At 35.3% G+C, this 22,642-nt stretch overlaps 1 protein-coding gene across 1 annotated transcript in view; it reads left to right on the top strand.

The window, feature by feature from the left end:
• The window catches only part of LOC103275819 (neurexin-1-like), a 113,253-nt gene that overhangs the window by 1,267 nt on the left and 89,344 nt on the right, over positions 1-22,642 (top strand). The gene's annotated exons all lie outside the window — the stretch shown is intronic.

Below are 22,642 nucleotides of genomic sequence, written 5' to 3' on the forward strand. Positions count from 1 at the left end.
CCTCCCACGGCTCCTCCCTCGGCCTCCTGGTCATGACCGAGCAGCCCCCATTTCCAGGTTCAGGTTCCTCCTTGGAGCCCTGTCCACCAGCCCTAATTCCTTCCAAGTGGCGAGTAGCGCAGCCTCTCCTCGGATTCCTCGGGTTCTTTGGCAGGTGTCCAGGGCCTATGTTTATTGGGCCAAGGCAGATCCAAGTGACCCCCACACTTCCCTCTCCTACCTCTAAATCTGTGACACCCAGACTTTGCCCATAAGATGCAGGCCAGCATCTGGAAGACTGGGCATGCATTTGATGGAAAATGAAGTGCAGGAGAGGTTGACCACGGCCATGGTCGAGAATCCCCACGTGGTTATGATTACTCGTGGTCAAAGGCAAGAGAGACAGGGTTCACAGGCGCTGCTACGCCTTCTGCAAATAGAGCGGTAAAGACCTGCTCTTGGTTGTGGAAAAACGGGAAGAGGAGACGTGAAGATTTTTTTCATTAGCAGGAGTTTTTTTGGAATTAATGTTGGTTTCCATGGTTAAGTCCAAATCCAACATTTGTCAAATTTAGGTAAAATTTTGTGATTTCTGTGGTTTCTTGAAGTGTGAGACAGGTCACCTAATGTTTAAGTGTTAGAAATTAAATAACATATTTCTCAATTAACAGATGCCTTGGAAAGAGAACCTATAGTACTAGAGAAATTTAGCTGTTTCTGGATCGGGAGCTTCTGCAGGCTAATACACAGGGATGCATGTGAGGGATTGCAAGAGATTTTCTAAGGATATTCAGCTAATGACATTTATCTGAGTAGTGGAGGCCAAGTTGTAATTTCTGTGGTTCTTGGGACTTGAAGCAATGTGGCATTAAACAACGAAAATCATACCTCAGTTTTATTTTCTCCCCTTTATAAATAAAATTCAGTCTTCATTGTGTTTCTCTGATGTTGTTACATGACAGTGACTGAGGAAAACATTGTGGTATAAATACAGAAAAACCTATGAACGGAAAGTGAGTGATATGAAAAAGATGAATCATGGACGTATCAGCGGTTAAGCAGGAGAGAAGGGGTCAAGGTTTAAAGTGGATAGCTTATGGGTCAAACCAAGGCAATCAACACATGGATAACTGACATTTGTGGCTGCAATGGGGAAAAAAGGATGAATTAGTAGATCTGATTTTAAAAGCTATAGGGAAAAAAGCTCTATGTGTGACTGTGTTTTATTGTATAATGTCTTTGTTTTTTTGCTGACACTGCTAAGGGGAACTAGCCTTTGTAAATCTTATTAGACTTGGCAGTTCTCTCTCACTTGACTTTAAGAGAAATGAAGACTTGATAAAAATTGTAAGACTTGATAAAAATTGTTTAAACAGCAAAGGGAGTTAGTTAGGAAGAAGAAAAACAGATCTTTGGGAGAGTTCTGTCTTCATGATTAGGAGGGGGAAAAATAAAAGTGCTATTTTGTTGTGCTCTGCCTTCATGTGGGTTTTGTTTTTTATTATATTTTGGCTTAGGTAATTATAGAAGACCGGATATTCCATGGCCTATACTGCACTTCAGCTTTTTGACAGCTTTTACATTTCTGTGAATGTAAAATTAGGTTTCAAAATAGTTATATTTTACAAAAATTTAAAAAACATTTTTTCTTTTCTCAAATCTAACCTAAGTCTAAATCAACTAAGATAGAAAGATATGATAATTTCAATAGTATAATTTGAAAATGCATATCTTTGCACTGTTTATTATAAATGAATTTTAAAATGAAAATATTTTATGGGAAAATTGCTCTGTCCTAATGCTACTTTACAAGATAGAGAAGGCAATTTAATGAAGGACACATGAATATAACTCCATCTTTAAATTAGGAAACAAATATGACACAATGACAGCTTGTACTGTGTGGGAGGGTGTTTTAAATGAAATTTTTAATTTTTCTATGCATTTTTAATTCAGGGATCCGGGGATCATACATAAGCAGGAACAGTTAGGAGTGGAGAAAGCATGGAAAAAGTAATGTGTTAAGGAGAAACAGAATTAGATGTTTCTGAAATGCCTTTTATTTTGGCAAATGGATAGCTCTTTCTATAAGATAAAGAATTTGGAATTACCAAGATGCATAACTGAATAGTATACTGCCTGATGCATAAGATAATTCAATGCAGAAAAACAAACCCTTCAGGATTTTGCTGGAGCACTGATTCATTTGGAAGATTTGAACTGAAAATGGTGCAAAGATCACCACTAGTCATGGAAGGAAAACAAAAGACTGGATTCTTTTGAGTGTCATAGAAATGGAGATGGAATGATAAAGGCAGAGTCGGTCTTCCTGGAAGAATTGGCTCCATTTTGCTTATTTTTCCTGTTTCATGTGTGTCAAGTGACTTTTGAATAATTAATTGAGAATGGTTGCCTCTCCCAACAATTCATATATGGATGGCTAGGGATAGATGATTTCTATTCAGATGAAGGATAAACAAAGCTCTGCTTCTAGCCAGTATTTACACTGATTGCCACATTTCTTTATAAAAACTAATTTTAAAAAGTAAACCCACATACATTAGAGAAAATGTAGGGGAAAAACAACAGACAAACAAATATTAAACACAAATTCAAATTATTTACGGTCCCAACTAGAATTCTTTTAAGCTTTAATCTTATTTTAGTTGCCTTTATATTTAAAAGGCAGTAAGAACTGCTAAAAAAGCAATAAGAGTGCAATAAGAAAATAAGATTATCTGCCCTCACTCACCCCCAGCCAAGAGAGCCTTGAAACAACTTATGCACCTATGAATTTCTAGAATATTTTTTATTGAATGATCTCAGTTCCATCTTGGCTCTGTATATTCAAGCCCAGCAAGTTTTATTTTATTTATATACTGATGGAGTGATAAAACTGAAAAGGTATGTCTCCTGACCAGGTTAGTGATAGAGCTCAGGTAAGAACATGAACACTCTTATCCCTAAACCCTATGTCTCCTGAATAAGATTTCCAGTTCATTCGGGTTGAGACTTTTTTCAGGTTCAAGTGTTAGTCAAGGGGACAAAATATATAAAAATGTTATGAAACTAATTTATCCATCACTTATGTTCTTTGACCCCGAATGTCAGCCTTAGGACTCAACTAACCAAAAATGTCATCTTTCCTGAATGATGGATGCTTATGAGGTACATAGCTTTTTCATATGCACCTCATCTAAGTGTCCCTGGACCATTATTATTTAATGCATTTCTACTTAAGAGTACTAATAGTTTCTTAGCAACTTGAAAGAATTATTGAATTTCATAGTCATCCAGCTTAAAAACAATAATAAAAAGGATGATCAGTAAGAAATTAAACTATATTTATGATTTCCAGATCCAGGCCTCATGCATTTTAAGGTCATGTTTATTAAAATTTTATATTTGACTGTGTCACTTTTTTGCATTTTCTCTTTTTAAATGGCCATAAACACATATGATTTATGCTGACTGCTTAATATTACTGAATATGGCACTTTGACAGATGTGATTTAACAAAGCCCCTGCTTTCTGTTACTTTACTAATGTGACCAGATAGACAACCATATTCACTCATTCATTCATTCATTTATTTCTTTATTCAGCAACTATTGTTGTTTATATATGACAAAGTGCTAGGCTCATGTAATAAAATGATGAGTAAACTCAGAGATAGTTTCTACCTTCATAGACCTTATATTATATTGAGGAGACATTCATTTTTTTAGAAAAGGAAATTTAAAATGTATTTTGTATTATGTATTTTGAAGGATGAGTGCATGGTACTATGAGAATTCAAAATAGTGTGAACTGACCAAATAAAGAAACTTTTCCTGAGGTGTGATTATCAAACTAAAATCTGAAAGATGAGAATGATCTAGCCAAGTAAAGGCAGAGAAAAAGTATTAGGTATTAGCTAGGTGAAGACAGAAGGCACAACATGTTCAAGCTACTGAAGAATGCCATTGAATATGGATCTCTAACTCTACCCCTAAGAGAGGAATGGGGCCAAGTTAGGTAGAGCCTTTTGGACCATGTCAAGGATTTAAATCTGTTTTTGTAAACATGATGAAAAACAATGGAAAGAGTACAGTGTGGTTGGTAGAGAGGAGGAATTTATATTTCAAAAATTTCATTCTGGCTACATTGAAAGAACAGATTGAAAGGGAGCCAGAGAAAAAGAGAAAATATTATTTTCTGTTTGTCAGTCAACAACATTTGTTAAGCACCCACTATAAGCCATAGATTGAACTAGGGAAAAAAACTAAGGGAAAAATAGGATTCTTTCTCTAAGAAAGTAGAATCTTTGTGTGTTTGGTTAGTTATGGTTATCTAAGGGCATTCATTGTTTAGAACTCTTTGGTTCCACTTGAAAAAGCATTATCTGAATGCTTCATGAAAATTGTCATGTGGTTTCCCCAGATATACCCATCTAATCAGGCTTCTAGAACCCAGGGCAATGACATACTTTATTATACTCTCCAGTAAATTGCTCAACATGTTTTTCTTGTGACAATACATATTTGTTGTTTGATTCAACATTATAACTACTACAATAAAGAAAAATATTATGTAGGTACTTATAAACCTTGTAAGATTTTTAAATTTAAGTAGTTATTGTATAATTACTGGACAAAAATGATTCTGAGTTTTTGCCACAGTTTTTTCTCAAATCTGCCACTGTAGGAAAAATGGAATGTATTGAAAAATCTCTGAATGGGACAAAGAAACTTCTCAATAGTTTTGATTTTGATAAAACGTCCTGGGAAGTTTTTGAAGTATGATGAAGAAAGACTTCTATCTGTCTATTACAGAAGCTTGTATTGAATATAAAATAACAACACTGAGTTACCATTCAAGAATGTCATAAATTAAGTGGAATGTATAATTTTAAGATTTCATTTTTCTATTGTGAGATACAATTGTAGTGTAGAAGTTAAATTATATAAGTCTTGGGCCAGACTGCCTGGTTTCAGGTGGTGTACTCAAACGTTTTATTTCTCAATGTTGTTATCTATGAAACTGATAGATAAGAATAGTATTTACAACCGGGGACTTAGTCTCTACAATAAAAAATAAAAAAATAAAAAATTAGCTGGGCCTGGTAGCTGTAGTTCCGGCTACTTTGAAGGCTGAGGTGGAAGGACCGCCAGAGCCCAGCAGGTCGACGCTGGGGTGGCCATGAGTGTGTCACTGCTCTCTAACCTGGGCGACAGAGAGAGATTCCAACTCAAAAAAAAAAAAAAAAGAAGAAGAGTATTTATTTCCTACAGCTCTTAAGAAAGTTAAGAAGCTGACTTCAGGTAGAACTCTTAGAACAGTTCTTGGCATGTAGTAAGTATTCTGTAAGTGTCCACTTATTATTTTGTTATTATGACTACCACTATTACCACTGATACCATTTTCTTTAGGGGCACTCTCAACAAAAATTCAAATATAGAACTTTTTTTTTCTCATCTAAAAGGAATTATAATGTAGTAATGAGCTTTTAACTGCCCAAAAGTTTCAACTTATAAAGACAATGAGTCTCTGTTTCTAATTTATGCAGTCGCACTCTCTTGTTACACGTCTTACTGTATTTCAAAGTATTACATCATGGTCTGGCTGAGAATTTTATGATTTAGCAAACATTCAGCACAAAAGTATTTGTGGACTCTGTCTTCACCCTCTCCACATATACTAGTGCCTGTATTCCATCTTAATCCTAAACATAAACAGTGATTTTTACTAAATTTATAACTTATCTACAATATAATTTACCTTTGAGGGTTATACTAAGTTATCTATCTTAAATAGAAATTCTTTTAATAGCTTTGGTATAAAAATTGGTCTATTCAATTTATAATTTGCCTTTGAGGAGCTCCTGTAAGTTACGATTATCTACACATGTACTGTAGACAAGCTAGGTAATATAGTTGAACTTTAAAAGTGTAAGCAAGCTATTCTTATAGTCATCATAAGCAGCATAAAATTATAAGCAGCATAAAATTATACCATCAATAAACTTACCTGATCCCAAACAAGGCGAAGTGAGGATCAATGGGAGATCCAAATTTCACCTGTAAAATGATTACTTCTGTACCTAATCCTGAATTGTACCCCACATCTTTAAAATAAAAAAAGAAAAGAAATCAGGACAGTAAAAAAAAATTATATATGCCAGTATGTATTTTTTCAGCATAAAATTAAATATATGTCAGTGAAACCATGTTCTGCTTTTGGGTATCATTAAATGAAATGTGATAATTAAACTTATTATTAAAAATATACTTATCCTGATTGACTAAGAAAGAACTGGTACAATATAATATTTCTACTATTCTTAGCTGTGCTATGAGATTTATAACTCTGAGCCACACTAGTTCCTGAAAACAGTCTGATCATCTTCTATACTCCTTTCTCAGTGAGTATTTGTTGGCTACATTAGCTGAAGTGCTAACTCCTTTAAATATGTATTGAAATTAGACCTCTCCACAGATATTTAGATTGTGTTTTATTTTTTTTAATCTATATTTTTTATTTTAAAGTTGTGGGGTACAGTTAAGGGCTAGGCATACAAATATGCATCGTTCAGGCACCCTTGTTGATAAGGGCTGTCTCCCCATCCCCAGACAGATACTGACTACCGTTAATCCCACCTCCCTTCCCCTCCCTCCCCCCCATAGTTTTCCACCACTGTCAATCCTTTTCTTATAGTATTACGATAGATTGTGTTTTATTATAGAGTTAATAAACCTACTATTTGAGTTGCTATGCAAACTTTCCTTTCAAAAAGTCTGTAAGCATGTTCTGTGTTTCAGTGTAATTCAAAATAAATCGTTTTTACATTTTAAAAGTTGTTATTTTATCTTATTTGTTTATTTATTTGAGTTGGCATCTCACTCTGTCGCCCAGGCTGGAGTGCAGTGGTACACTCACGGCCACCACAGCCTCCACCTGCCGGGCGTAGGTGAGCCTCTGCCTCAGTCTTCCAAGTAGCTGGAACTACAGATGCATGCTACCACGCCCATCTAATTTTTTGTGATTTATTGTAAAGATGAAGTCTCACCAAGTTACCCAGGCTGGGTCTCGAACCCCTGGGCTCAGGCAGTTCTCTCAGCTCGGCCTCCCAAAGTGCTGGGATTACAGGTTTTGCTACTGCCTCCAGCCAGTTTATTTTAAATTAATATGCAGAACTCTACACTTTTTTTTCTTGTGTAATTATTTATAATTTAATGACCTAGACCCTTTTCTATCATTCATAAGTGTAGGAATATGTAAACTTACATGGTCTTTGCTGAATAGTAAATCTCAAAATATTCTAATTACTAATTAGAACTAATTAATAAAAACCTAATTAGAATATTTTGAAAACATCTTTTTAGCCAGTTTTAGAACTCTTTAGAGATTGCATGTTTTTTGTTTTCTCTCTTGAGCATGGGTTCCATATAGTTCTGCTTGAATATGGAAATGGGTGTCATGCACTCTCAGATTCCTTTCCTGCACTGTTATTATTTACATTTTGTATGTAAACAGAATGTAGTTTGAGATCTGAAGAGTTAAATTCCAGATGTGGCTTTGCCTCTAGATAGGTGTTAAAAGTAAAGTAAGGCCACCAATGTTCTGTGTTTCAATTTCCGAGACTGCAAATCGGGAAGCCACCTAATCTGACTACAAAAACATTGTAAACTCCTGTCATGCTACCTCAGAGAGTTTGTGAGTAGATAATAGATGTACACTATTTTTAAAGTGTAAAAATTTGAAAGAGATAGCTAATGGCACAGGGCAGATGACTGTAGGGATCCTTTTAGATGTATTTTAGATCATTTATACCCAACAGGAAGCATCAGATTTGGTAGCATTCTTTTATTACACATTGATATATAGGCATTTTGACAAGCTGAGTGAAGAAGTCATTGGTCCCCTTTGCCCCTCTTGGGTAAATCTAAACTAATAAAATTAGTAATTAAAGGTAGCAATCATACGAATATTATATGATTCTATGTATATGATTCCATATATATGAAGTTCAAAACAGACACAACTAATCTGTGGTGATAGAGGTCAGAATAGTGGTATTTTTTTAGTGGTATTGACTAGAAGAGGACAAAACAATGGAGCCGTGGACATAGTCTGAATGGTGGTTATGTAGGTATATATATATATATATTTGTAAAGAGTCAATGAACTTTATCCTTTAGATTTATGTTCTTTGCTGTATGTAAACTCTAACTCAGCTTTTAAAAAAATTCACAGAAGAGTGAATGCCAATGCACAGACTATATATAAAAGCTTACTTACAAAGTAATCCTTAACAAAAATCCGTATTGAAAAATTTGGGGCAAAAAAGTATAATATTTGTAACATACATCCAAAGACTATTCTGGACAGCAAGTGTATTTATACATGAATAAAGTTAAGACTAAGCAACAGAGAGAGTACAGTGTTTTAAACACCTTATACAATCTTTGAACTTGGATCATTTTCCACTTATTCTTTTTAATGTTTAAAGTAAAACATAGGGTCTTATTTTATATTTACATCTATTGAATAAAAATCCTACCAACACAATCAGGCAATGTAAGATTTCCAATTAGGACAACTCCACTTCTAGAATTGTTAAGTAATTGAATGATGATTATTTTGTGAGAACTCCATAAATATTTGAATGAGTAACTGGATATTGGAAAAAGTATTACTAGTTAGATCAGCCATAACTTTCACAGTACTCTCTATATCTACAAATCTACATGATTTTCCCATCAAAATATTATACAAGTTATTTTTTTAAAAAATTCACTAGCTGTGCATACTTTAGTGATTCCATAAGCACTTCTTAAATTTGAATACAATTTTAAATCATTCTGTTTAGAATCATAATAGTTGTTATAATTACTATTTAGTGTTTATTGAGTGAAAGGCATTGTATAGTATACTTTTTCCATCTTACCTTATTTAATCCTACAATAGCCCTACTTGATAAGTTTATAAAATACCCATTTTGCCATGAGAAAAGTGTGAATTAGAAAAGCTCACTCGCAGCCGGGCTCAGTTACTCAGCCTGTAATCCTGCGCCTTGGGAGGCTGAAGTGAGTGGATTGCCTGAGCCCGCGAGTTCGAGACCCACCTGGGCAATTTGGTGAGACCTCATCACTACAATAAATCAAAAAATCAGCCGGGTGTGGTAGTGCACGCCTGTAGTTCCAGCTAGTTGGAAGGCTGAGGCGGAAGGATCGCTGGAGCCCAGCAGGTCCAGGCTGTGGTGACAGAGTGAGACTTCAACTCAAAAAACATAACAAATAAACAAACAAAAAAACTCACTTGCTAAAAGTCCAATACCTAGCAAATGGGCAGAGCTGAAATTTGAGTCTAGGTATGCCCAGTACACCAGCAGGCAGCTCTGTCTGTTATATGATATAACTGTGTATTTCACTTATCAAATGGATACTGGACTTTGTTCACTAGTTGTCGATTTCGTGCTAATTTAAACGACTGACTTATAATAAAGCCTTCATATATGAGGGTTGTGACAGACCCTTAGATTTAGTGCCACTTCCTAATGTCATGATAATAAAAAAACCAAACTAGCTTGTCAGAATTCATCACTCTTTGTTTCCATAACACTTGTTTATTTGCTTCCTTTGTTGACCTTCTTTTCATATTATGTTTTATGGGTTGATTCTACTTTATTGTAGCTAGAAGGAAAGCTCCAGTATACTGCATCTAAAAAGCATGGCAACTAATTTGTGTCTTTCTGATGAAAAAATTTAGTTTTCACAAAATAAGCAATACAAAATGTCCATCTATTTCAGAGTTTGGAAGATAAAATTGTGGAATGTATCAATGTCCATAGTGATTCAGCACAAATGTAAAGATCTGGTCCAGTCACATAAACAGATTCTTTATGAGAATTGCTGAGTTAGAACATGATTCTGCTGAAGCTGAAGATGATGGTACAGTAGACACTTAATTGAAATTTCGTAATGAATCTTTTTGGCTGAGTTTGGCTTCCCAACACATGACTTAAAATTGAACTTAGGAGTGATTCTTGGAGTTAGAAAGATGTATTCTTTATGCTACTTCTGATATATATGAGAAACTATTATTGGAAAGAAGTGGGAGAAAATAAGTCTGACCTGGCAAGCCAAAGTGCTGACCTGGGCTCTTGTCTCGCTACTCATGCTCAAAACTATCAGGACTGTAATTAGAAATGCACTGACACCACATTGCAGGAACAAGTGCTACTTCAAATAGCACTTTCTTTTGTTTGTTCCCAGGAGGGATCTGGTGGTCCAAAAGTTAGAAGAGGAGCTGCCAGGAAGAACAGTTGCTTCCTTAAGCATCCAAACATCAGGAGGGGCTTTCTGTGTTTAATTCTAGGCATAATGAATTCTGCATGGCTGCTAATCCATTATGGAAGCAGCCCCGATCAGAGCTCAGGAGGTGCTGTTTTTTGTGACCTAACAATACCTGACCCTGTATGTGGAAACAGCTAAGCTTAAGTGTTACTCAGACATTGCTAGATTCAGCAGAATAAACAACCTCAGTCCAGCAGAGGCAAGGAAATTAAAGACTCATGTTTTTGTTCTAAGTAATGATGTCCCTCTATAATTAAGCGTGCCTGGACTCTCCTTAGGGAAATAGCTGGCATGGCAGCATACAGCTATAGTTGAAGCTACTGCTTTACTGCTTAAGCTCTATCTTCAGTGAAAAATTGATTTTTTTCCTGCAGATAGTATATTTGTTTTAAATCATATGTAATTCTTAAACTACTAAATGTATAATTTATTGAATTGAAAACATTATAACATAAAAGTTATATATTGTATTCACTCCTCAAAATCAGCAATTAAATGTGCAAAAGGATGAATATATGAACGCCTATTTTAAGAAGTAAGACCAACTTTCTTTAAAATAAAGTGTTGAGGTATTTTTAAATAATGAGACATTATTGCTGTATGAATGTATAGTATGTATATGGATATACACACAGAGATATACACAAAAAATGACATATACAAGAAACATATAATTTAAGCAAAGAGGAATTTTTTTAAATCTTGAAAATTATCTTAAAGTTTTCAAAAATATATATGGGATAACAATATCATTACAATATAATGTCTTTATAACTTAAAATAGTCTATACTATGTGTGTGTGTGTGTGTGTATATATTTCTTGTGCAAGACCTTAGATAACTAAAAAATGTATTCTGATAGCAAAGTAAATGGTTGATCTGCAAACAGACATGATATTAAAGATTTAGCATTTTATTTTTTATTTTATTGAATTTTATTTTATTAAAGAGATGTGGGGTACAAGTGAGGATTAATTACGTAAGTAGGCTGCATGCAGTGAAGTCTGGGCTTCTAATTAGAAGCCCCCTGGTAATGGACTGGGTCCCCTTTTTGTGATCATGTGTCTCCCCACCCTTCTCTCTCTCTCCCTCCCCTAGTAGTACCCAGCAATTGCCAATTCCTCCCTTGTGCTAATGTGACTAATGTTCAGGGCTCACTTATGAGTGAGAACAAGCAGTATTCAGTTATTTGTTTCTGTGATAAGTTGCTTAGTATAATGGTCTCAACTCCATCCAATTTGCTGTGAAGTCCATGATTTTGTTCTTTTTTATGTCTGTGTAATACTCCATCCGTATATATGTACCGCATTTTCTTTTACCCAGTCCACTTTCAATGGGTAGTAGAGTTGATTCCACGTTTTTGCTATTGTAAGTAGTATTGCAGTAAACATGCATGTGCAGGTGTCTTTTTGGTAGAGTGGTTTACGTTCTTCCAGGCATATTCCCAGGACAGGGATTGCTGGATCATATGGAAGGTCAATTTTTACTTCTTTTAGGAATTGCTGCACTGCTTTCCATAGAGGTTGAACTAGCTTGCACTTTCACCAACAGTATAGAAGCATTCCCTTTTCTCCACATCCATGCTAGCATCAGTTGTTTTTTGTTTTATTTATCGTGGCCATCTGTACTGGAGTTAGGTGATATCTCATTGTGGTTTTGATTTGTCTTTCTCTGATGATTATTAGTGAGGCTGGGCATTTTTTCATGTATCTGTTGGCTGCTTATATGTCTTCTTTTGAAAAGTCTATTCATGTCCTTTGCCTACTTTTTAATGGGGTTGTTTGTTTTTTTCCTGTTACTTTGTTTCCATTCCTTGTAGATCCTGAAAGTTAGATCTTTGGCAGATACATAATTTGCATTTTCATATTGAATAACATCATCTCAACTATTTCTTGAGATTGTGTCAAAATTTCATTATATTCCTTTTGGCTGTTAGATTGTGCTAACAGTTATCAACAGTTAGTTACCAAGAGTAATTCACTCTGATCGAACTTTCTGAATGAACTACATTTATATTCAAACATATTTTTTAAGGCTAAGCTAGTACTAATGTTGACATCTTTACAATTTTATACACTGAGAACTAGGGGGTTAAACTTATTTACTGAGGTCCTAATGAGTTTAAAACAAGCCAAGACCACCACAGGAATAGTTTAAAGCAGGTTTACAAAAAATAATATCTCAGAAACTTCTTTTACCAGAATCTAGAAAATTATAATTTTTTTCTTTTGATATTTAAATGGTAATTTATGTATTTTAGATCATGTTCATGTCTCAGTTTCTATCACTGTGTTTTTAACAAGTACATCAAACCATTGATTTTCTCTCCTTCTGTCCTCTTCAATTAAATTTAATTAGGATGAATGTTTTAAAATAATATGTCTTTCTTCTGTCACAGTTTATATTTTTGACGTCAAATAACATTTAAAGACTTGTTTTCATTTGAAGTTTATCCATTGTTTACTCTCTGGGATTGATGTTCTTCATAAAAGTACAGGTCTTGGTAGAGTTTTAGGAATTAGAATAATGCTTCATCTGGGAATGGTTCTTCTCTCCGACTGTTAGCTGAGAGCTGTACACTGTCCCAGAGGTTTTCAGAAATAAAAAAGAATGATGGGTACCGCCCCTCTCCCAGACCCCAGACATTACTCATCCTGGACATAGTCTATATTTGTATGACACAGAAATTGTTGCATTATATCCTAAGCAGTGGTAATAACAATTTGAATTGGAACCAAATACAAAATCCTAGAGTGTCTTCTACCTACAGGAGATGGAGAATGAAAAGATGCGTAGGCCTCAGGGGAGCTGGGAAGCTTCACATGTGTGATAATTTAGAGAATGAGACGGACTAAAAGAGAGGAACAAGAGACAGGAGAAAAGAAGATGATGGGAAGAAAAAAAGGATTAGAGAAAAATGTAAATTGAGAGTGAGACAGAAGTGCTAGCAGAATTTGAAACTACTAGGAAAACTAGAGATTTAAAATAAGAAAAATACCACGTCTGGTTAGTTGAAGATAGGACTAGAACATGCATTTCTTGACTACTAGACCTGAATTTGAGCCGAAGAAGGAAATAGGAAGGAAAAGACAAGGATAGACATGCATTTGTCTATAATTAAGTCACGCAAAGTATGATCATCTTTTATCTCTACCTCTCATTTCTGGCAATGTATTACTGGATTTTTTCCTACTGACTAACGACATCAACAACAGTAGTAAAATCTTAAGTAACTCTCACCATGTGAGAGCACTCATAGTTTGAGACAGTGTTTTTAAACTCTTTGCACGTTTTTTTTTTTTTCTGAGTTGGAGTCTCACTTGGTTGCCCAGACTGGAGTGCAGTGGCTACTCCCGGCCACCGCAACCTCGACTTGCTGGGCTCCGGCGATCCTTCCGCCTCAGCCTTCTGAGTAGCTGGAATTATAGGCATGCGCTACCATGCCCAGCTGATTTTTTTTAAATTTATTGTAGAGATGAGGTCTCGTTGCCCAGGCGGGTCTCAAACCCGCGGGCTCAGGCAATCCACTCACATCGGCCTCCCAAAGGCGCAGGATTACAGGCTGTGCCACTGAGCCCGGCTCTTTACACATATTAATTCATTAATCCACCGCTCAGCCCTATAAGGTATGTGCTATTTTTCCCATTTTATATATGAGAACAATTGAGGTCCAGAAAGATTTTTAAAATTTTCCCAGTTCACACACTAGGAATTTGCAGACCTGGGATTTGAACAAAAGCTGCAATAACCCCTGAGGTCATGCCCTTGGTTTGTAATTCCTTCTTTTTATTAATAAAATAATAACTGTATATCCTCCATTTCTCTCATATATGAGAATCTCTCCTGTGTTTCAAAAATGTCTGTAAAGCTAATTCAATTTCATATTATTTTTCTCTTTTTTCATAATTCTATTTAACTGTTTAATAACTTTTTCCTGGACAGAATTTCTTTCTTAAATTTAATGAAAATCCTTTCTCTGCTGACATAAATGAATTTCTTCTTGTGTTCTCAGTGGAAATAAAATCCTTGTGGTTAGTATCTCTTAAATTATCTTTATCTGACTAAGAAAAAAGGGCTGTCTTCACTGAGCTAAAAATGTTCGAGATTTCCTTTCTTTGCAACTGGTCTGACATTCAGCCTCCTTTCTCTAATAGCCCCTACTCTGTTTATCTTACCTACTATCACCGCAGCTGGCTAATGCTCTCCCAAAAGCTAGCTCCCAGAATGTATTACGACCATCTGGGTCTGTTCATCTCAGCAGTAGCGTCACTGTACTTGCAGCGACTCCCTCACCTTCCTTCTTGTCTTTGTCTGACTTGCAAATTTCTCATTATACACTGGAAACTCCATGAACAGGAGCTTCATAAAGTTCTTTGTAGGTTGTTGTTGTTATCTGGTTGTTTTAAAAATGTCTCTCACTGGTGTCTGTAGATCAGGCAGTCTAGGATTGTGTAAAGGGAAAAGTCTTGATAGCATTGCATTTGTAAGCAGGAAAAGTAGGCCAGAAAAATATGAGCTGACAAAAAGAATTTGGACTAAGAAAAACTGGCAGTGGTAGTCTGATCCACAGAGGACTAAACAATGGAAGTGAATTTGAACAAGAGTGTGTTGGTTTAGGTGTAAGGAAGGAGAAAACAGTATTTACTTGTAATTCTAGTATAAATGTAAGAACTGCCCAGAAGAAATGGTAGGTAAATCTGTATCCCTAGAGATCCTTATAAAAAACTTAGAGAGACAACTGCCAGTTTTAAATTGCGTAAGGATTCATTTTTTCTGGTCAGCAATCTGGACTAAATGACCTTTAAAATATATTTTCAGTTCTGTAGTTACGTAAATAATTGTGTACTTTTTTGAAAACCTTTAACATGCAAATCCCCCAAATCCTGAGTTGGAAATATTCCCAAACAAAAATCCTCTTCTCCCCTCCCATAAAATTACTTTCTGCCAAAAAAAAAAAAGAAAGAAAGAAAGATAAAGAAGAGGGGAAAAAACTATTTCAAGAGTATCTGAAGTTATAATTCACAGATGCATTTGCACAAAATATGGCACCAACTGTTACAGAGCGCCCTGCCCATGAATTACTTCCTCACTGCCTTGACTTGCTGCTGTTGCACATTGATATCTTTGGAATACACTCTGGTCAGGCTCTCCACCCACATGCTTATGTTTACAATGAGCCAGTTGCCCCTGTCCTCTTTACACAGTGGATTGCCCCAGTTTCATGTTTCCTTGAACGTGGTTGAGCTCGAGTTACAGCTGCTGCCTGTATCTGAAACTCACCTTTCACTTTCTCTAGTTCACTTGCCATCTCCAGAGTATCCTCCCAATACTGAATCTTCCTCTACCAGGTGTGATGTTCCTGCCCTGCTGCGTGACTGCAGCACATTCGAGTGGTGTCTCTCATATCTCAGTCCCTTTATAACCTGTGTCATGGTTCTTTCTCTGTGAAATATAGCTTTGGGCAAAAGGGACTTTGGCACTGGTATGAATCCTGCCAAGAGAAGGATGAGATGAAAGGGCAAAAAAGCAGTTTTGCGTTAAAAGTAAAACAAAGAAAACAAAACCAAAGTGAAAATTAAAGTACTAACAAAACTAAAAACACTTATTTCTGGGTACTCTGCCATGTTTTTGGTTTCCCAACAAATCCAGCTGCACAAACCAGAAATCTAGCTTCATCTTTGACCCCTTTGTGTTTCTCCATTCATAATTCCGTAGCCATTTAACAAGAACCCATCACATAGGAGGAGCTGAGATGTTAGCTCTTAGGTCGTGTTCACCTCTGTGCTCTCAGTACTCAAAAACTAAATATTTGACAGTGCAAATACAGGATTTAAAACCTACTTTTGTGCCTAAAAAAATCAGACATCAAAAATATGAAAAACTCACTATTAATCACAGTATATGAAGATCTATGACAGGGTGCACATGTGTGCCATTAGTGATGTTATAAATGATATCCTCAATCAGAACAAAAATGAGCAGGTTGACTTTTTGAAAAATGCAAGCACAGTAGTATGCCTATGATGAGGGAGAAACATATGGATCCTTTTAAAAATTACAGTTAATGAATTGCTTTACACTCTTAATTAAGTCGCCATCATTTCAAATTACTCTAATCACTGAATTTTTCCATATCCTTAGAAAACAGTTTGAAGTAAGCCATTAGAAGGTTTATAGATTCTGGACAGAAAAAGCTTTTAATTAACAACTATTGAATTTGTTTTGGCATAAAATGTAACCACAAGGAAATTGAGGAAACTTGACAGTTTGTTTTTTGGTGAAACACTATGTTTTGGTCAACTGCAAGTCTTAAGGTTTGAAAAAAGTCACATTTTAGTGAAGTTGGCTGGCAGATACATGCATGATTTCATTACGTGTAATAAATTCTATCACAAAGATGAGTATCTAGTGCTACTCCCAGCAAGAAGATGAAGGGACTAATCATATGCTTTCAATGACTAAGCTCACTTGATTCTGTTGATATTACAGTATTTTAGGCTCCTGTACTCACCCGTCAGCATTGCTGCTATAGTCTCCCTTCCACTTTCTAATTCCAGGCTTTGCATCTCTTGCTCCCACCAAAGCTATTCCTCTCTTTTGCTGGAGTGACCTGTTAAAAAGAATATTTCTCCTTTGATTAAGGGATAAAGCATAAATTCTTAAGAATAGTAGGTCAGCACTTGTGCAAATTAGTCTCATCTACTCAGTCCCATTTCTTACCCTTTTCTTTCAACAGAAACTTTGTGGGCCAAGCCAGTTGTTATTGATATTATGAATAATAATTGCACATACATGTCTTTGGGCTCTTTCTAGTACTCTTCTCACTGGACCTAATGCCTTCTGTCCAATCTCTACAGAGTGAAATTTCACCCATCATTTAAGAGTCATCAGTAAGGTCTCTTCTGTGAAATCCTCCCTGATGCCTTCTCTAGCAAAGCCAATGCTGGCTTTGTGTAGACCCTTGTTCTTGCACTCAACACATTTGAATATAGTAATTTATCATTCCACATCATTTTATCACTTGATTCTAAGTCCCTAGGGAAGCACTTAAATCTATTATATATGTGAAAACTAACAGAGTCTGACCCATGGTAGGAGCGCAATAAATGTTAGAAAATTAAATTAACTTCATGATATTAAAAAAGAGATATTAAAAAAGTGAATGTTAATTGTAATGGCCAAACAAAGCAAATAAGCAATTCTTTAAAGGAGAAATTTAAATAGCTAACAAGTATACTAAAAGAAATTTGACCTCAGTAATAAGTAAAGACATGTAAATTTAAATAAAATTTGTTATTTCTTGACAAGCTGGTTGAGAAACATTATCACAGCCGGGCTTGGTGGCTCAGCCTGTAATCCTGCGCCTTTGGGAGGCTGAGGTGAGTGGATTGCCTGAGTCTGCGAGTTCGAGACCCGCCTGGGCAACTTGGCGAGACCTCATCTCTACAATAAATCAAAAAATTATTAGCCGGGCATGGTAGCACGTGCATGTAGTTCCAGTTACTTGGAAGACTGAGGCGGAAGGATCGCCGGAGCCCAGCAGGTCGAGGCTGCGGTGGCCGGGAGTGGCCGCCACTGCACTCCAGTCTGCGCAACAGAGTGAGACTCCAAATCAAAAAAAAAAAAAGAAAAAAGAAACATCATTATATGTAGTGTTGGCAGCAATGTGGCAACGCAGGCACTCTTCTGCTCTTGCACATTTTTGATTCAAGTATAATTATTACACCTCTTTTGAGGTCCAATTTAACAGTAGCTATGAACATTTTAGGTGGAGTTATCATTTAACACAGCAGTTCTACCTCTGGGAAATATTTTCTTTTTAGCAGAAATACCTGAACAAGTTTCACAAATATATTAACATTGATACTCCTTTCATATTGTCTGTAATAGTGAAAACAAGTACATGGGATCAATCCAAATATCAATTAATGTGTATTTGGTTAAATAAATCATGGTGGACCCATATACAATGCCTCACAACATAACATGATAAGGTATACCTGTATAAACTGGTATGAACATTTGCTAAAATATATTTGTGAATACAAACTTCAAATTCACACATAAGCAAAAATAGGATTTTATATACTTATTTATGTATAAAAAGGGTAAATAACTTATAAAGACCTATTTTTTTTTTAATGTTTTCAGTACAGGGAGTAAAGAAAAAGTCTATTTAAATTGTCACAAGATTAATATTTATAAGTGCAAGAGCAGATTACCAAAGTAAGTTGGTGACTCTCCCTCTTGAGGGATTTTCTATGAGACTTTTGAAATATCCAATCAATAGTGCATTTCAAAAGTTGAGACCCATTTTATGACTTTCCAAGGATTTATATTATCATCCTAGATTGAACAGTCTGTTTTAGAAATAATACTATGTTCATATTGTCAGAATAGATTATGGCACTGACCTTGCGGTATATTTTCTGAAGGAATATTATTAAAGAATTACAGAATTTAAATCCTGTACAATTCTAAGGTTGAGTGATAATTCTCCTGGTAATTAATGAAGGGATCCTAACAAGATGATGGAGTTTGGAATCAGAGGTAATATTTCTCCTTGGCAGTGATTTGTGTTAATGTTCCATGTACAACATCTCTCCCTGTCATCCCCATATCTGTTCCTAAATCAGAGAGGGCTGAATAAGCCAGTGTTATATCTCAAAATGGTTTCATAGTAGAGTATATTATCATTCTTATAATGCCTTCTTCCCCTAATGGAAATCCTAGAAGCATCTGAGAAGTTCCCAATGACTGACAAGTTTCCTGCTTTGCTTCATCCACATGTATGTTATCAATAATTACTTAGTTGACTCTTTAATTTGTCTAAATTTGTGCAGGCATAATGGAACCTGACAATGCAATTTTCCATTGAAAATTGCAAATGGATGACTAAGCTGGGCAATTCACTTCCTTCCCATTCCTTTTGTACTGATATCTTATGCTACACCAGAATGCCTATACTTTGGAAATAGCTCATCCATATTCATTCATTGATGTGTACAAATTGATTTGCATGCTCATTTTGCAGTTTCCAAATATGCATTTGTTGCATAAAGTTTTTTCATATCTAACCCAGAATGCTTCTTTTGCATCGTCCTCAAAAATTTAGCTGGTAAGAGCCAACTACACATAAAATCCAAGTGCTTGTACAACTAGATTTCTCTAAAAATTGCTAAAAGCATGGAGATGGAAGCCTTAAATATTCCCATTGGTCCTAACTCTTCATTCAGATTTTACTCTTGTGGGTCAGCTCCTTGAAATTCCTCTGGGCAATATTGGAATTAAGTGATAATTAATTCAGGCTATCCAAGTTATTTACCATATCATGATTTATATGGAAGCTGAAGATGTTTAGTAGAATAGTAAATTGATGTTCTAACTTTTGCCTCTCCACTGATTAGCTATACCATATTGTGCTTTGGTTTCATTTATCATCCATCTCAGATTCTCCTACTTATACTTATTATTACTAAATTAAAGGTGACCTCTCCCCAAATAGAAATATCTGAAAACCAGTTTTATTTTATTTTATTTTATTTTATTTTATTTTATTTTATTTTTTGAGTTGGAGTCTCACTCTGTCACCCTGACTGGAGTGCAGTGGCCGTTCCCGGTCACCGCAGCCTCCACCTGCTGGGCTCCAGCGATCCTTCCACCTCAGCCTTCCAAGGAGCTGGAACTACAGGTGCACGCTACCACGCCCAGCTAATTTTTTTTATTTATTGTAGAGATGAAGTCTTGCCAAGTTGCCCAGACGGGTCTCGAACCTGCGGACTCAGGCAATCCACTTACCTCAGCCTCCCAAGGCATGGGATCACAGGCTGAGCCACCGAGCCCGGCTGAATACCAGTTTTATGAAGATAATCTAGTAAAACATTTTGTGGCTATAACATTTATTAAGAGTTAAAATGTTTTAAGTTGGGAAATTATTATTTTGATGGCTTTTGTAATATCTATTGAGTATATTTTATACACATTTAAGATGATATATTATGAGAAGTAAAATGAATAATATATTTTTGAAATTCCCTGTGTAGTAATGGACAAGAGGAAAAACAAGGATTGCTATGTACACAGTACCATAGCATAGCTGCAATTAACAGTTTTGTGTGTCATCTCATTTAATTCTCACAGCTGCAAACCAAATTTGTTCAATTATTTTCATTTTGTATTTAGGAAAACTAAGGCCCAAATAATCAAAATGTCAAGGAGAAGATATGAACACAGACTTTATTTGTCACCCCAGGCTTTCCCCTCTACCTTTGTCATCACTGCACAACACATAACTTTAGGGTTGCTGGAGCTGGCCCTGTGGAGTCATATACACAAAGGATCAACCTCTTTTTTTAGAAAGCATGATCACATTTGAGCCACTGCTAGACTCACTTATTTGTTTGATTTGGAGTACTGCTTTGTTTTAATTTATTTGCCTTTTGCCGTTTTCTTTTTACCTGATCTCTTTTACATATGTGTGGATATATTTCTCAACTAAATGATATAGTGCTAGTAATGACCAAGTAGCAACCTCTTGAAATATGGTTTCCAGGTATTTTATAGAAAGACTGTAGGTAAACCACAACAAACATAAAAGGTTCCTTGTTTTCTACCATTATGTTCTTTATCTGTTTATTCATGTGCTTCAGGTTTATTTATTTTCCTTCCACTTAGTGTAAGAGTAATTTTTCTTTGCACTGCTTCTTCCTCTCTTATGGCTATATCATTTTAAGATTGTTTCATCATATTTTGCTTATTTTGTGTCATAAAATATTCAAATACTATACCAACTAGGATGCAAATTATTGAAAAAAAGGAAATATCTCAGGTAATTCTTTCCTATCCTCGGTAGACTATTATTCTATGAATTTGTCCACAGTTTAGCTAAATATCTTTTGCGATAATATTTTATCACCAACTTAACTCACTTTAAAAAATAAACATTCATGTAAAAATACATTCATAAAAATGTTTGTTTAACCAAAATTACTCTCTTCTTCTTTTTAAAAAAGTACTAAGTCAGTAAGTTCTCAAGCCCACTTGGTTCAAAAAATAGAGAAACAATATATAAAACACAAAGAAAGAGTAACATAAAAGTACATTTTTACATGTATGTGTATAATCATTAAGTACTTATGCACACTTTTCCCAAGCACTTAAATGTTTATTTCCAGGTAACTTGCGTTGACACTGATGTCGTGAATGACTCATAAGAAAAGTGTATGCCTAGTTTCCATGTTCTATCACCAAAACTTCTATAGCTAATTCAGAATTTACAATACATCACACATATGTTTTAACTGTTCCTAGATTTCAAAACCCTAAGGTAAGTATATTATCAATTTTTGAGGGGGCAAAACTTTTTTCTTAACCACCATTTCTGCATTTAGTTCAAAAAATTACAATTAATCTTCTGATAATGATCTGAAAAATATGTTAATTACATAGCAAAACAAAAGTAATCTGTTACCAAGTAGAGTTCAGTAGTAAAAATGTCCAATAGCTATAGCTCAATATAGCATCCTAGGTGATCATTGGTACACTTGAGAAAAATTTTAAACATTTATGAATTTTAATATTTATAGTCATTGAGCTTAGGTGCTGGAGCTATATTTGTGATCAGACAGGCAGGTCACTGCTGTATTGGAGTTTATAATTTACAGGTGAATATAGTCATTTAGAGGATCAGTTACAATATGGAGTGAGCAACAGTAATGATAGGGTACATGGAACTCAGATTTAGGAGATGAGGAGGCTTTCCAGAGGATAAGACAGCTGAGGTAAGACTTGAATATGAATAAGAGTTAGCTAAGGGAACAGAGGGAGAAGAGGGTAGGACATGTAAAAAGAGACGAACTCATCTGAAGAACTGAAAATAGTTTGTAATTTGTAGTGCACAGAGGAAAGATGGTGAAGTGGTTAAACACAGGCTGAAAACTAAACTTTGTAAACCTTGTAAGCCATATTAAGGAACATGGAACATATCTTTTTGAGCATGTTTTGGAGTTAGAAAAGTAGAATGTAACATAAGATTTTATAGCTACAGTACCCACAGTGGTAGGTATTGGATGGAAAGCAAATTGAAAATAACCGTGGACACAAATTACACAAAGAAATAAGAAATGTCAGTGACTGGCAATAGATTTAAACATACTTGAAGATTGCTGGCCTCTATCATACACAGAAACCTAACAAAAAATGTGTATTTATCTCTTTTTACAGCTTTTGACTTGCAGTCTGTTTTGACTGATATAGGTATAGCTATTCCTGCTTAATTTTGATTTCTATTTGCATGGGATATTTTTCTCTATCCCTTCACTTTCAGC

Source organism: Carlito syrichta, unplaced genomic scaffold (assembly GCF_000164805.1).
Source record: "Carlito syrichta isolate Samal-C Ts95f unplaced genomic scaffold, Tarsius_syrichta-2.0.1 Scaffold315763, whole genome shotgun sequence".
In the NCBI taxonomy this organism is placed as follows: domain Eukaryota; kingdom Metazoa; phylum Chordata; class Mammalia; order Primates; family Tarsiidae; genus Carlito; species Carlito syrichta.